General features: G+C 49.9%; 1 protein-coding gene across 1 annotated transcript in view; it reads right to left on the reverse strand.

Moving 5' to 3' along the window:
- The window catches only part of SLC25A22 (solute carrier family 25 member 22), a 51,062-nt gene extending 36,655 nt beyond the window's left edge, over positions 1-14,407 (reverse strand). Inside the window, exon 1 of the mRNA XM_017812437.1 lies at positions 14,339-14,407. The gene's annotated coding sequence lies outside the window, so the exon portion shown is untranslated. The remainder of the gene's footprint in view (positions 1-14,338) is intronic.
- Between the last annotated feature and the right edge of the window lie 865 nt (positions 14,408-15,272).

Here is a 15,272-nt window from a genome sequence, read left to right on the forward strand (position 1 = left end):
CAAGGGGCCCAAAATTGAACATGGGATTCAAGGTGTGAGCTTAACAGTGCCTAATATAGAGGGAAAATCACTGCCCTGGTCCTGCTGGCCACATATTCCTGATACAGGTCAGGATGCCATTGGCCTTCTTGGCCACCTGTGCACACTGCTGGCTCGTTCAGTCAGCTGTCAACCAGATCCTTTTCCACCAGGCAGCTTTCCAGCCACTCTGCCCCAAGCACTGCATGAGGTTGTTGTGACACAAGTGCAAGACCCAGCACCTTGCCTTGTTGAACCTCATACGGTTGGCATCAGCCCATCAATCCAGCCTGTCCAGATCCCTCTGTAAAGTCTCCAGCAGAACAACACTTCCACCTCTGTCACCTCACAGAGCTGGTTACCCTGAGAATCACCAATCTTTCTGTTAAAGACTGAGACAAAGAAGGCATTAAGTACCTTGGGTTTTTCCTCAGCCTTTGTCACTGTTTCCCCCAGCAAGCAATAAAGGATGGGGATTCTCCTTGGTCTTCTCTTGTTGTTAGTATATTTATAAAAACACTTTTTATTACCTTTCACAGCAATGGCCAGATTGAGTTCTAGCTGAGCTTTTGCCTTTCTAATTTTCTCTCTACATGACCTATTGACACCCTTGTACTCTTCCTGAGTCATCTGTCCCTTCTTCCTGTTGCCGTGGGAGTTAGGTGCTGAAAAAATCTCCCAGAGCAGTTAATTAGGGCTGAGATAAGAAAGGGTTTATTATGCCAAGGCAAAGATGTTACAAGACCCGCGCAGGCCGTGCCTGAGATGTTACATTTTATAACACCATCCATCCAATCCCAGATGTGTCCACCCTGTGGCCTTTACTCTGGACCGCCCCAGGTCCACCCCCTGAAAATGGGTCTGGGGTGCATTTCAGGACCCTCTGTTCATCCCATCTTCATCTTCATCAGAGCACAAAGGGTACATAGTTACCTAATTCTTGACCGTATTCTGTGGTTTAGGCCCTGATATGCTGTTCTGCCAACAATCTAGGCCTTGCCTTGACAAAAGACTAAACATTTCTACTGGGTTCGGGGGTAGGAGTGATATAGGGAGCATAGAATGGGGTGAGAAGGTTAAGCAATGTGTAAACAAGGGTGCTACAGGGAAAGGGATGCTGCTTTTAGAGTCTACTTCCACTACTTATAAAACTTACAAGTATTAGAAAAATAAAAACCATTAGGGGCTTAAGGCATCATTCCAAATGTCATAAACCCTCCTTTTCTTCCTCTGAGTTCCTGCAAAAGCTCCCTGTACAGCCAGGCTGGCTTTCTCCCCTGACAACTTGTCTTTTGACACACAGGGACAGCCTGCTCCTGTGCCTCTAAGATTTCCTTCTTAAAGGATGCTCAGCCTTTCTGGATCCATTTGTTGACCTCCTTTCTTACTTCACCAAGAATTGAAAACACTGTACTTTCATGGTTGCTGTGCCCAAAACAGCCTCTGACCACCACATCTCCCACCAGCCCTTCTCTGTTTGTAAACTGCAGGTCTAGTGGAGCACTACCCCTCACTTACCAGCTGTGTCAGGAAGTTATTTTCCACATACTCCAGGAACTTCCTAGAGTGCCTCCTCTCCACTTGTTGAGCTTCCAGCAGACATCTGGAAAGTTAAAGTCTCCCAGAAGAACAAGGGCTGGCAATTGTGAAACATCAGCCAGCTGCTTATAGAATATTTCATCTGCCTCTTCATCCTGGTTGAGTGGTCTGTAACAGACTCCCACCAGGATGTTGGCCTTGTTAACCTTCCCACGGCACTCAACCTGATCATCACTATCCTTGACCTCTAGACAGTCAAAACACTCCCCAATGTACAGAGCCACTGCCTCTCCTTCCTTGCCTATTCCTTCTGAAGAGCTTATAGCCATCCAATGCAGCACTCCAGTCATGTGAGGCATCCCAAAATGTTTCCATGATGGCAACTACGTCAGAGTTTTCCTGATGCCATACTCCCTCCCAGTTTCTCGTGCACCTCCTCACTGGCAGAGAGTGGGAAATGGAAAAGTCCTCGATTTAGAGTGAGCAGTACTTAGCAGCAACTAAAATATCAGCATGTTATCAACATTATTCTCATACTAAATCCAAACACAGCACTGTACCAGCTACTAGGAAGACAATTAAATCTATGCCAGCTAAAACCAGGACACTGGCTACAAAGCTGCCCTGGAAAAACGCCTCCTATCTTGGTGTGTGCCAAGCAGTTCACAGTTCTGAGTCAGCTACTCTGATCCTTCTTGGAAAGACTCCTTTCCACCAAGCTGAGCAGTTTTCCTTCCTGCCCCTGAAACAAAGGACAAAAAGAGGAGGAAGGGGGAAAAAAATCACCACCTCTGGGTAGCATCTGAGGTACCCCAGAAGCTGTTTATCTTCCCACAGACTTTTTCATGGACACCTCTGCAGATCTTCACCCATCGCAGCTCCTCATCCCACTAAGCACTCACAGAACCTTCACTCAAAAATTGGGCTGTCCTGAGAATGGGCTCTAAGGAAGGACAAATAAATTTATCTGTTTCAACCTGCTGCATACGGACTCATGTGCATCCCCTGTCATCCCACAGTTTCACAGACTTTTATTTTCCCAACAAAAACAAAAAACCTAAACAAACAAAAATTTAAAAATAAAAACAAAAACCCAACCAAACAAACAAAACCCCACAAACCCCCCAAAAACAAACCAAACAAAAAAACCCAAACAAAACCCCAAACCAACCAAGCAAACAAACAACAAAAAAAACATTCAAACCCACAAAACACCTGGTGGCAAGCATTCTGGCAGCTTTCCACTGGACCTAGCCAAGCGCTGTGTGTGGCAAGACCCAGGCCAGTAAAAGGAACAGAGGACCACAGTGCTGCAGAGAATGAAATTGCTTGCAACTATTTTTGTTCTTTCACAAGAACCTTGTTCTTTCACAGTTTCAGATATGAGCAGCGCCAGAATACACTAGCTACTTCCTTGCCCCAGGACTCACTGGGGGGGGAAAAGGGTAGACAATGAAGTAAAATAGTACATAACCTGATTGGAGCAGAGTTCCAAGCACGGGTTGCTGAAGTTTATTTCTGCATATTTCCGCCTCCCAGTCAGTGTTATATTTCGCTGATTCATTCTACAGATCCTTTTCTACAGACAGCACAGAGCATAGGGAACATCCAGGGCTGGCTGTTTAGTAAACCCGCACTGAAAGCTCCCTTCCATCTACTGCTAATTCCCTTCACAGCTCTGCTCGTTAATAAAAATACAACACAATAAAAGAGAACCGCACACATATACACCTTGCCCAGATTTCCTCCATACTGGCTGGTCCTGAGTCACCACCGGTGATTAACTGTTGCTGTGCACTGAGGAGGACACGGTTATTAAATTAATAGGGGCTGCTTAAGCTGGCTACAAATATACATGAGTTCTTTGTGCCTTAGTGAGCTAATAAGGCATGTGCTAATTACATTAATTCAAACAAGCCCAGCATGCCCTGAGGGCAAGTGAGAGAAGGGTGCAGCAAACCCAGGCTCTTTCATAATAGCTGAGAGAGAGTAGAAAGTACTTGCCTTGACACGGCTTTTGGAGAAGCAGCATCAGAGTGCTGTGGCTGGCACCCTATGGGCACGCTCAGCCCAGCTGCTGCCTGGCTAAGGTGCAAAAAGCCCTGCTCGTTCACCCAGCCCTCGGTACAGTGATGGACACAGGATCCTCTCTCCAAAGGTCCAGCCAGCTTTTCTCTTCCTACCTCTGTGGCCCAGAGCACGTCACAAGTCTTGAGATGACACCCTGCTGACACACTGTGAGGCAGAGACCCTGTAGGGAGCCCCTTTCCCACAGGGACCACATGGTACCAGCAGCCACAAGCCACAGAGCAGCACCAAGGGCTCCAAGTCACCCAGCATTCAGCCATGTGCTGCTCCTCACCCAGACTTGTCTCCTCCATGTCCCTGAAGTCAGCCAGGACAGCTCAGCCAGACAGGCAGCATGCAGAGCCTGCAGTGTGAGCTTAACCAAGTTAAGCAACCCCAATATGCTCCCTTAACCTATCTGGCAATGGAGGCAGGCAGGCAGGCCGGCAGGCCAGTGCGTACCTCCCATGTCAAAATAGGAACAGAACCTTCAGAAACAGGACGCTGCAGCAGGGAGAAGCAAAAGAACATCAGGAAAGAGAGACACAATCCCAGCAAGGTTCAGATGCACTCAGAGAGGAGCCTCCCACCTTTCCAGCCCAAGGTTAACCAGATCACTCACTTCTGCCACGCTTGGCGAGGAAGGCTCAGTATCAGCTATGTTCACACTAAGGGTGTCTGCTAGACACTGCCACCACTTCTTACCATGCAAGGGAGGGAGAGGAAGAGGAGAGGAAGTGGGTCATACTTTTTTGCATCTCCAAGGACAGGTGCTCACCGAGTGCTTTCTGAAGCACGTGCTTTTCCTGTGCACGCTAGGGGATTGTGCTGGCGCAAAGAAAAGGCATTGGGGTGTTTTTACCCTCTGTTCTCTTCTTCCTATACCACTTGAGTCTGGCAGTACACAGGGCCATCCCTAGGAGACCTGAAAAGCAACAGTCTTCTCTGGCAGTAAGGACACGATGCTGTATCTCCCCCTCAAAGAGAGAATCTACAATCAGGCACCAGGTGAGACCCAATGCTGTGGAAAGGTAGCACAACACAGTTTGTCCTGCACAAAGAGGCACTGCTACAGGCTCAGTGCAGTCTTGGCAGTGTGTTGGCAGAGAAGGTGCAAATATTCTCATGAAGGGAACAGTACCAGGGAATTTTAGCCCCTGGCAATTGCATCTCTCTTATGACATGTGATTTTCTTTCCCAGAAGAGGCTGTGGTTACTCAACCACTAGCCCAGCATAACATCAGGTTCCCGCCAAAAAAGAAGGGAGCTCTCCCCTCCCTCAGCAAATTGAAGAATTCATTTTGGACCAGGCCCATTCCCAGGTCAATACGTAGCTGCAAACACACAAATGCTTTTGCTGGCACAAGCAGAGAGAAGCAGGAGTGGAAGCAGGGCTGCCCCTCTTGGCAGCAGCCTGTAGCCTGCCTGCTGTGCACATCAGAAAAAAAAAAATCCAAAACAATGAAATAGAAAAAGAATCCTTCCAGGGAAGCCTGGGAGATAAGAGCTTCTGGGCCCTCAACAGAATTTTTTAAAAGACCTAGAAATCCAGAGCCCTGTGGGTCTATGTGTCAACTGATAGCTGTCATTTGGAGTCCCAAAGAGGGACAGCTTGAGCTTGACTGGAACTGGAAAGCATCCATCAAACCCCACATCCTGTCCCTGTAGCAAAGCCACAGTGCCCCAAGAGCCGCCAACATGGGAACCAATGCTAAAATATCTCAGGTTAATCAAAGAGGACCCCAGGGTGTGAAAGGACATAGTCCCTCCTGTGTCACCTTTTAGAGTCAGAAGATGGGCTCCACCTAAAGCAAGGTGACTGAGAAGCATGGAGCAGGAGCCACCACGTAAGCATGTAAGCCTGTACTGGTGTACAGGCTGCTTGCCAGAGCCAAAGGTGTACTTCAGGTGCCTTTTGTACAAGGGACCAGACATAGAGAATTGACAGGATAACAAAAGGACATCTCCCAGCCTGCCAAACACTTTGCAGCAGTAGGCAGAGACCTCTCTGAGGAAGGAAGCTTATCTCATTACTTCTCAGAGCTGAAGGCAGACTTTGACTAATGCTCCCAGTACACTAGAAGAAATGCCACTTAAATGTCATGTTAATCAATATTCCTTGTCTCTCAGCCACAGGATACTGCTGCTGCCAGTCCCTTTGCTGTGGGGGTACGTGAACACAACTGCTCTTTTCCTGCATCACAAACAGCATTTCCCTCCTCCCCACCTCAGCTGTTTGCTTATGCCAAAGCTGTTCAGATCATAGCAAAATGGTTCCTAGCTAAACACACAGCAGCAGCCCCACATGGGTCATGCTGCTCCTAATGAGGTTAGCAGCTCCTCCAGGGAAACTTGTACGAACTCTGTGACAAGTGGAGGAATTGTCAAGGGGACTGCAACCACCGCCTGATGGCTCCAGAGTCTATGGCATAGTCCATTCACTGGCTCCCTGCTCACCCAGAGTGCTCTGAATCAGCAGATTGCAAGGCAGGCAAGGCATTCCCAGCAGGAAGATAACATATTTCAGAGGCTACAGACAAATGAAAACACATGCAGTCCTGCTCACCTAAACAGAGTGCAAGGGGATGGGTAACACAAGAAAGGAAAAAGAGTGAGAGGAAAAGAAATCCTTCTCTAGACATTAAATGTCTTACCTGGCTACTCCGCATGTGCAGTGCAATGCCGCTACCTGCCAGATGTATCCACAAGAATTTACCTGACACATCCTCAGTGAAGCAATTCATCTTGCATTGCTTAAGAATTAGACCTGTCTTCAGAAAGTTTCCAAACAAAAATCATCCCTGAAGGACACCTCACAACTCTGCTCTAACTACCAACCAACATCAAACAGTGAGTGGCAGGAACAGCAGGCAGCAGTAGACACAAGGAGTTGTCGTGCCAGTGAGAAGTGTAGCAGGCACGTTGCCTTGGGAGACTAACAATGGTTTGGCAATGCAGGAATCAGACACACGGTTCTGCTCAAGAGGTCCTTGGACAAGGACTTCTGGGCTTCATTGCACCACCCCTTCAGAGTCAGCTGTGGCTACTGACACGGGAACCTGCCTGCCTCACAGCAGAGCCACTCACAAGGTGAGGCACCACTCTGCTGCTGCCATGGTTGGTGTCAGGACCACAGGTCTAGTCCCATCTGGGGAACCCATGTTCTCCTTCCCCTGCAAGAGCAGTAACCTCATCAGGGGAGAGGAAGAGGGAAGGCTGGCCACAGCAGCCAGCTCTACGGGAGTTCATCAGAGTCCCCAGCCATGACATGGAAACCCTCTCCTATCGCACGTCCTTTCAAGCTGCCAGCCAGCTTGCCAGCTCACATATATGCAGAGATGTGTCCAAACAGCACGTGACCTTTAGCACAGCTGATCCATTTGTTTCCAGCTCCAGACCAGCTCAATTTCCACTGACACAGGTCCCGGTAACTGCACCCTGTGACCTCCCTACAATCTCACCCGTGTGCCAAGCAACACCTCAGAAGCTGCACAGCAGCTCCGCAGCCTCTCTCCGTGAGCTGACCCCATGCCTCTGCAAACTGGCCATCGCCCATCTTCACCAGAGCAGCCTGACAAGCGGGCACAGCTGAACCTCACCACACCAGAGACCTGGCAGAGCCACAGAAACTGAGTCAGCAGTGCGCAGGTGCCTCCCGAGCACATGGATGCTGCGGGAGCAGCCTGCTCAGCTTCCCCAGGAGCGTGCTGGCAGGCTGCACGCTGCACGGCGCACTTGGGCACGCGCCCACACACAGCTCAGCAGCGGCCTGGCATTTCTTCCCCCCTTTCCAAAGTCAAATTCAGACCATCTGTTGAAGTATTTCTGCAACTCATCCCTCTTTCAGGAAGGGCCAGGGGCTGATTTTAGTTGTTTATATAGCGTCTGGCATTTCTGTTGTGCTTATCACTTCAGTATCCAAGCTATTTCCTTCAAGCTCTCCATTAGTTGTGAAGAACCAGAGTGGGGCACTGGTGATTCTACATTGTAAGTTTCTGCAAGAAATAAAAAAACAGCATTAAAAAGACAACAGCTGCTCAGGTCATGCACACATTTAGTTGCTAACAAGACGAGTGGGACAGTTCAGGGGAAGGGGGTCTGGCCATCACAATGAGTTTTATGTCCATTAAAAAAACTACTACCCCTAGAAAACAGCCTTCATAAACAACAGCTACTCCCGAAGGATAAGATGAAACAAGTGCACCTGTTGCCTTACAGAGAAGAGCTCAGCTTACCCAGGGCATGGAAAAGGAAGCTACTACCCCTGTCTTGAAAAAGCCAACACAAATTAAAAAAGGAAATTTAACACCTAGAAGAAGAGGCCATTTACTACATCAGATCATACCTTCTGCAACAGCTGCCATTGCCATTGTGTACAAGTGGCAAAACCCTGGAAGCACTTCTGTCCCCATTTGATTCTAGGGAACAGAGTCAGAGACAGACATTTTATTGCTTATCCCAGGTCAAGCTCTAAATCTGTAGCAAAGGAGAAAGCAATACCCAAATTCACAATTAGCCCCTGACACAGCCTGTCCCTAAAACACAATTACTTCTTTTTTATAAATCCCTACTGCAGAGCAAAGAGTGCAGCACTGAACAGGGCACCAAACATGCTCCCAGCCTGCACATGGCCTTGAAGAAGGTATTTCCAACCCACCACACCTGTCAGGCAACAGGGAACTGCCCTCTGCCAAAGAGAAGATGCGCTGCCCCAGACTAAGCACATCACAAGCTACTGCTTCCTTCCATGTGCTTATCCACACAAAGCCAGCACTCCTCCTGGGTAGGAGCTTCCACACCACACAGTATAGCCCTTGTCAAAGCAAAAGGGCTTCACTGGAAGTTGAATTCAGAAATGTAGGATCAAGCTACTGGACTTCCTTCTGGCTTGATCCAAACCAACTGCTCACTTGCACAGCATCTCTTTCCTACTAAAATAATTTGCTGAAAGTCCCCTATCTTTGTTCTTTAATTAAAATAGAAAAACACATACCTTCTCTCTTCCCAAACACCTCCTCCAAGCCAGTTAGTCACTCAGCGCAGAAGCACCAGTGACCTGTATAAGAGAGGAAGATTTTCTTCTCCTTCCCTCTCCCCACCTTGTCCACAAAGCTCCTCATAGCTGGGACAGCCTTTAAATTGAAAGTATGAGCCCCAGCCATGGAGTCAAACTCCAGGTGGGGCAGGCACAGTCTTCCATGTGACTACAGTCATGTCCAGCTCCTCGAATGCATGCTATTCTGGGAAACTCACAGCTTGGTTAAAACCAGCCTCTCTCCTCCTGCCTCTGGAAAAATGCCTCTGACAGAGGAAAGAAAAAAAATCCAGACAGCTGTCCTGATACATCATACACCAGCATCAGTGCCAAAGGAAGGAGCAGGGCACAGGGAGTTTTGACAAGACATACCCACAAGAGCACTACCAAAATGAGAACAAGAAACAGTGACAAAAAAAAAAAAAAAATAAAATAAGATTGCATTCCTGTGAGCAGCTTACCACAGGCTGCACTAAGTTAAGATCAGTCGAGACCCCACAAATTAAATAAACAGTATCCCATTGCATTTCTTCTGATACAGAACAAGCAGCACTGCCTGGGTGCCTCTCCCTTCCCCAAGGATATAATCTCCATGTAGACAGCCCTCCTAAGACAGCAAGTGTTCAAAGCTTTTATATTTGCAGATGCGTAAGAGGAAACTGCCAGACACAAATCCAAACCACCTAGAGTGACAAGGTCTTTTCACTGGGTTTGTCTGGGGTTTTGCCTTGTTTTCTAGAGCTTTTGTACCTCCTGTTACTTTATTTTCCCAATAACTTGAACTACTAGGCAATCAATACTGCAAGGTTAAAGCAACATCCAAGTTTGGCATTGGACAGCTCAATCCACCTCCTTCTTCCTGCTATCTTTGTGCTGGAAAACAAACAGAAGGGGACAGGAAAAAAAATATTTATCTGCTGTTAGGATTAGCTGGAGCAACACAGCATTAGCTCTAGCAACCCGCCACACTGTTAGCTGGATGTGGCCAAATGACAGTCCCCAGTCCAGTCAGGCACAGCCAGAGCACTCAGCCTTGCCAAAGGAGAATGGCTTCATCAAATCACAGGTACCAGAGAAGCTGAAACACTCTGCCCTGTCAGATCTCAGACACCTCTTTGGCAGAGGAGAAGAGGAGCTTGCAGTCACGTCCTGATGTCTCACTGCAGACACACAAGGCAACCGGCTCCAGCTGGAGTCCACGAAGCCATTTGTGAGGAATGCCACGGTGTTCAACATGTTCAAGAGTAAAAAATAAAAACAATGCACTGCTTTCAATAGGTAGCATCCCTAGCTCCTTTGCCATGATAAGCAATTGACAATTCCAACTCTCCCAGCTTCTAATTGTGCAGATGTTTGGCCACTTCTAAGAAAGCCCAAATATGCAAACACAGGCATCAAAGCAGGCTTTTGCATTTCCTGAAAGCACCATTAAGGATTTAGGTGAATGCATACACAGATGTAAAAGGAATAATTACCAGTCCTTATGTACCTGCAGTAGCAGAAGGCAGGATGCTGTGACCAGGCAACTTCTTCCCCACACGTCCTGTTGCTATCGAAGGAGCAGTGCAGGCATTTGTCCTTACACAGTGTTGCAGAATTAAACACGGGAGTAGAGGCAGCTGGGAGAAAAGCGTGTCCAACTGGAAGCCTAACAGGACATTAACAAACTTGTACATGACAGGCTAAAAAGGCTTTGAGCCCAGGCTCTTCCTGTTGCTCAAGGGCTCCCACATGATGGCTCAAACTCCGCTGGTGCAAACCAAATTTGCTCCACTGCCTCTGCCAGAGCTACATCAAGGGTGAAGGAGCACAGCTCTGAGACACCACTGACCTGCCATAGCTGCATAGAAATTTCATTCTGGGGAAAAACAAAGCAAATAAAAAATAAAAACACCCCATCAACAAAACAACAGGGGAAAAAATCCTGAAAAACGAAGGCCAGGAAGAAGGTAGGCTTAGGAAGAAATGCTTCTCTGTTCTGGAACAGCCTATAAAAGGGGAAACTGCAGAAAAACCCTTCCCAGGACATTAGCACCCTACCATAATACACATGAATTGCAGCACTCAGGATCACAAAGAAATTCATTTGTCCCAGACATTCCAAATCCGGTTTGGTTACACATCGTCTCCCCATCACAGGCTTTCCTAAACACCGGAACAAAAATATTTTGCATTTTTACTCCTCTTTTCCTTTTCCCTTGAGGTCTAGTTCAAAGCTCTTCTGTGTCATTCTGACAGCACAAAGTGATTTTAGGCAGATAAACCCAGCCCATTAAGAGATACACTCTGTGTAGGGCATCTTGCTGGCACTGGAAAGTTGGCAGCGCAGAAGATTTGCAGTTCCCTACCCCCAAGTGAGCCCAAGGATCAAGTGACAAAAGCAAGAACAAGGCAGACCTGCTGCCAGCCAGCACCAGGGGACCTGAGTCCCTCCACAGTTATGTTCAACACTGATAAACTTTTCTTCCCAACACACAAGCCTTGCATCCCCTGGATTTCACAAGGACGTACCATCTTCCAGTAAGTGTGGTGAATCTGGCAATTACCCTCCAAGAGCGCTTTATTTCCACAGTGGGGTGAAAGAGAGTCCAGAGGTTTGCCAACATCTGTAAAACATGTAACCAGCAGCCCAGCAGCAAACCCAAAGCCTGGCCCCTTGGAGAACCGGAGATGGAGACCATGCAGCCTTACACCACACCAAGGCACTCCCTGCTGAAGGAGCAACTCATCAGTCACTCTTACAGCCTCCTGTCTGCAGATTATTCAGATAAAATCAAGAGCGTATTAAGGAAATTTCCATGTCTGACTATCCAGGAGCCACTCCAGGAGTCACACTCCCACCACTCCAGATGGGCCCCAGCAAGGGGCTGCTGGGACTGAAGCCCTTTCACATCTCACGGCTCCAGCGACCTGACAGGTGTCCCACTTGTCTCCCTGCACACTCCCCACTCACACAGTCAGACAAGGTTTCCTTATCAGCTAAGCCCTGGGTTTACCATAGCAGAGTCTCAGATGTCTGGATCCTTAGAGGAATTAAATTGTGGTGCAGCAACACAAAAAAACAGCTCGAGATGGTGCCTCCTGGGAGAGACCCCCAGCAAAGGTTTTTATACTCTTACAGCTCAGACACCCAAACAGTCTGGGGTCTTCCTGCTGTGTCATCAGCTCCTGCTGTGTCTGAATGCCTGGTCACCTGGCCAATGCCAAAGGTCCCTATGCCCTTTGCTGTGCAAAGGGTTGGTATCTGGTTATAGTTCCTTGCCTGGGGCTCCCATCATTTCCCCCCACCATGGGCACAACCTGCAGCTGCACACCCAGCTATCAGCACTAAACATATTCCTCAAGAAGTGCCTAAGACAATTAACTGTTTCCACACCATTGCACACTCTGCAATGAGGGTGTTCCCTAGACTGGGCTTTAGCCGTCGTGGAAAAGCTGTTCTTAGGGGAATCTGTGGAAGTGGACCCCTGGTCAGGGATGCTGGCTCTATACGTACGTTTTACTGTAGCTAAACACAGCACATTTTCCCACCTAAAAACGCTGCTGCCCTTCTCCAGAAAATCACGCCCTCCTACTATTTCACAATTCTCAGAATGACAACAATTATGCAACAACAACTGTATAGGCACATGAAATGTTTACAGCTTCTAAGCAAAACTTTCCCCATTATAACACCCTCATCAGAGCACAGCTCCAAATCCTCATTGCACCCCAGCTTCAAGGCACACCAAACACCAGTTGCTGCATCACAGTGCCTTCACTCCATCACACCTTTGCCCTGCCAGAGACCTACAACACAAAACATGACACACAAGTGAGCAGGGGGCTGTTTCCACATGCACATGCTGCTGTCACCTTGGCCAGCCAGGTTGATATTTCTACCATCTTGCCCACTAACTTAAATACTGGCAGGAAAGGAGGAGTAAATGGCCTTGACAAGCTGTCAGTGATTTCTACTTTTTAGTAACCTAATACAGCACACTACCCCTTCTTAAAATGGCAGCAGGAGGATCTTCTAGGGTTCTGGCATCTTAGTAAGACATTAACAAGATTGCTGGACATCAAACAAGACTGCAGACTTTCCTTCAGAACAGAGCAGGGCTCCAATTTATGACACAGATTTGTTCCCTATTCCAATTCAGCCAGCCATCCTTGTCAACGTTTGCCACCACCCTCAAAATATAACACTCCTTACTATGACAGGCACTCAGGGAACAGATGAGCCCAAGGGCACAGCACCAGAAAAAAACTGCACCTGTGTGAACAAGAAGTAGTAGCACGCAGTTAAAAAATCCTACAGGCAAGACACTCAAAGGGGTAACTCCTCATTATATCCTGGCGTTTATTTTCTGGGGAAGAGGTTAGAGTAACTCCTCCTATTAAAACTAGTCTACATTTTCGTCGTAACAGCCTGCAAAACAAAACACAAGCAGCGGACAAGAAGACAACCACCACCCAGTCCCACAGGATACACTGTTATCAGCCGAGTACCACTATAGTTCAATCGCCTTTTGCGTGCATTTGCCAGAAGCGAGTTCGGAGAGGCAAAGCCACAGTTACTTGCAGTGATCAAAAATCACTGCAGATATCATCCCAACTGCAGCAGCAACGCTACCGAGGTCAGATCCTAACAGCAGCGAGACTCTCAGAGATGAACATACTATGGTAAAAACACTTAGTATTTAACTGTAAATACTTAACAGCTACACGATATTAGGCCCAACAAATATAGCTGGAATCCTGCTCTGACACCTGGCAAAGTGTAGAAACTAAAAGCTGAGAGGCTCTGCAGGAGAGAGGCCTGGGGCATTGGAAAATCCGATTTCCACAACTTTGCCTTCACCCAGCAGGAGCACAGCAGCTGCAGAGGGTGCAGCAAGAGAGGAGAGGATGCTTGGGGTCCAATTCCCGGGGTGACCTTGAGGAAATCCCACAGTCTGTCCGTGTTTCCACTTTCCCCATCCACTGAATGAAGAGCACAATAACCTTGACCTACCTCAAAGAGGCACAGATCTGGCTTAGGAGAGTCTGGAAGGAGCTCAGAGGGGCTTAGATGCAGGACCCTGCCCCGCGACCAGGGCGGCCAGAGAATCCTACGAATCGCCCCAGAAACCAGAAGCCCCGGAGAAATTCTGAAGCCGCTTGCAACACAAAAAGCACTAAAAGCTCCGCGGCACTAAAGGGCTCAGTGGCACCGCACACGTGTCACCCGCAATTTCCCCGGCGCGGGCAGGGAGAGGAAGGCGCGCCGAGGCTGCAGCCCCCGCGCCCCGCAAGGGCAACCCCCGCACCACGGAAAGCGGGGGGCGACCAGCGCCGGGCCCCCAGGGCCGGCAGAGGGACCCCGGCCCCAGGGAGGAGGGGAAGGGCTGGGAAGCCTTAAAACCCCCAGGGTGAGGAGGGGAGGTGGGAGATCGGGGGAGCTCGGAGCTCCCGGAGGAACACAGCGGGCCAGGGCAGCCCGCAGCCCCCGGGGCGAGATGACGGCCCCGCAGGGAGCGGGGGTGCAGGAAGGGCGCCCGGCACAGCCCTGAGGTGAGGGGCCGGGGTGAGCGGCGACGGGGCCAGTACAGCAGGGGCCAGGCCGGGGGGGCAGATTGGCACCCCGGCGGCAGGAGGGGTGCCGGGACGCCCGGCGGCGCTTCCGGAGGGCCGGGGAAAGGCCGTACCCGCACTTACCGGGGCGGCGGCGGCTCCCGCCGGGGCCGGGGACGGTGCGGCGCGGGGTGCGGAGCTCCTGGCGCGGCGCGGCCCGGCCCGGCTCAGCTCTGCCCCCTCCGGCCGCGCTCGGCGCAGGAACAGCCGCCGCCGCCGCCGGTCCCTCCCCGCCGGGGCGGCCGCCGCGTCCCCATGGCAACGCGGCCGGGGCCCGCCGCCGCCTCCCCCGGCCCGGGCCCGGCCTGCCGGGCGTGCCCCGCCGTGCCCGCAGCCCGCACTGCCCTCCGAGCGCCCCCTGCCCACAGGCATCTGGCGAGGCGGCACACGGCGGGACACGGGGCGAGCGACGGTGCGGCGGGGAGAATAAATCTGCCATCTGTACCCGAGGGAATGGCCTGAAGCTGTGTCAGGGGAGGTTTGGGTTAGATATTAGAAAAAAGTTCTTCAGCCGAACAGGCTTCCCAGGGAAGTGGTCACAGCGCCAAGCCTGGATGAGTTCAAGGAGTGTTTGGACAATGCTTTTAGGCACATGGGATTCTTGGGGATGTCCTGTGCAGGGCTAAGAGGTGGACTCAGTGATCCTTGTGGGTCCCTTCCAACTCAGAATATTTTATGATTCTGTCATTCCCTTCAGGATAGCGACCTGGCAGTTGGGTCACCGTGCTGTGCTGCCTGCTGCCCCACAGGACAGCTGACAGGCTAAAGGTGGACATCACTTTTGGGGTTAGCAGGCTCCATCACGGCTTCAGGAGGTTATGGGGCCTGAGTCCTTGCTGGGACAAAACACTCATGGGGACTGTTTCAGCACACCTTGGAAACTAATCACAAAGGCAAGGAAGACAGCAGCTGCCAGACAGATCTCTGTGCCTCTTGGGATGACCAAGTTCTTTGCTGTGAGAGTGGTGAGGTTGCCCAGAAAAGCTGTGGATGTCTCATCCCTGGAAATGTTCCAAGG

Source organism: Lepidothrix coronata, unplaced genomic scaffold (assembly GCF_001604755.1).
Source record: "Lepidothrix coronata isolate B3197 unplaced genomic scaffold, Lepidothrix_coronata-1.0 Scaffold1, whole genome shotgun sequence".
NCBI classification, from domain to species: Eukaryota; Metazoa; Chordata; class Aves; order Passeriformes; family Pipridae; genus Lepidothrix; species Lepidothrix coronata.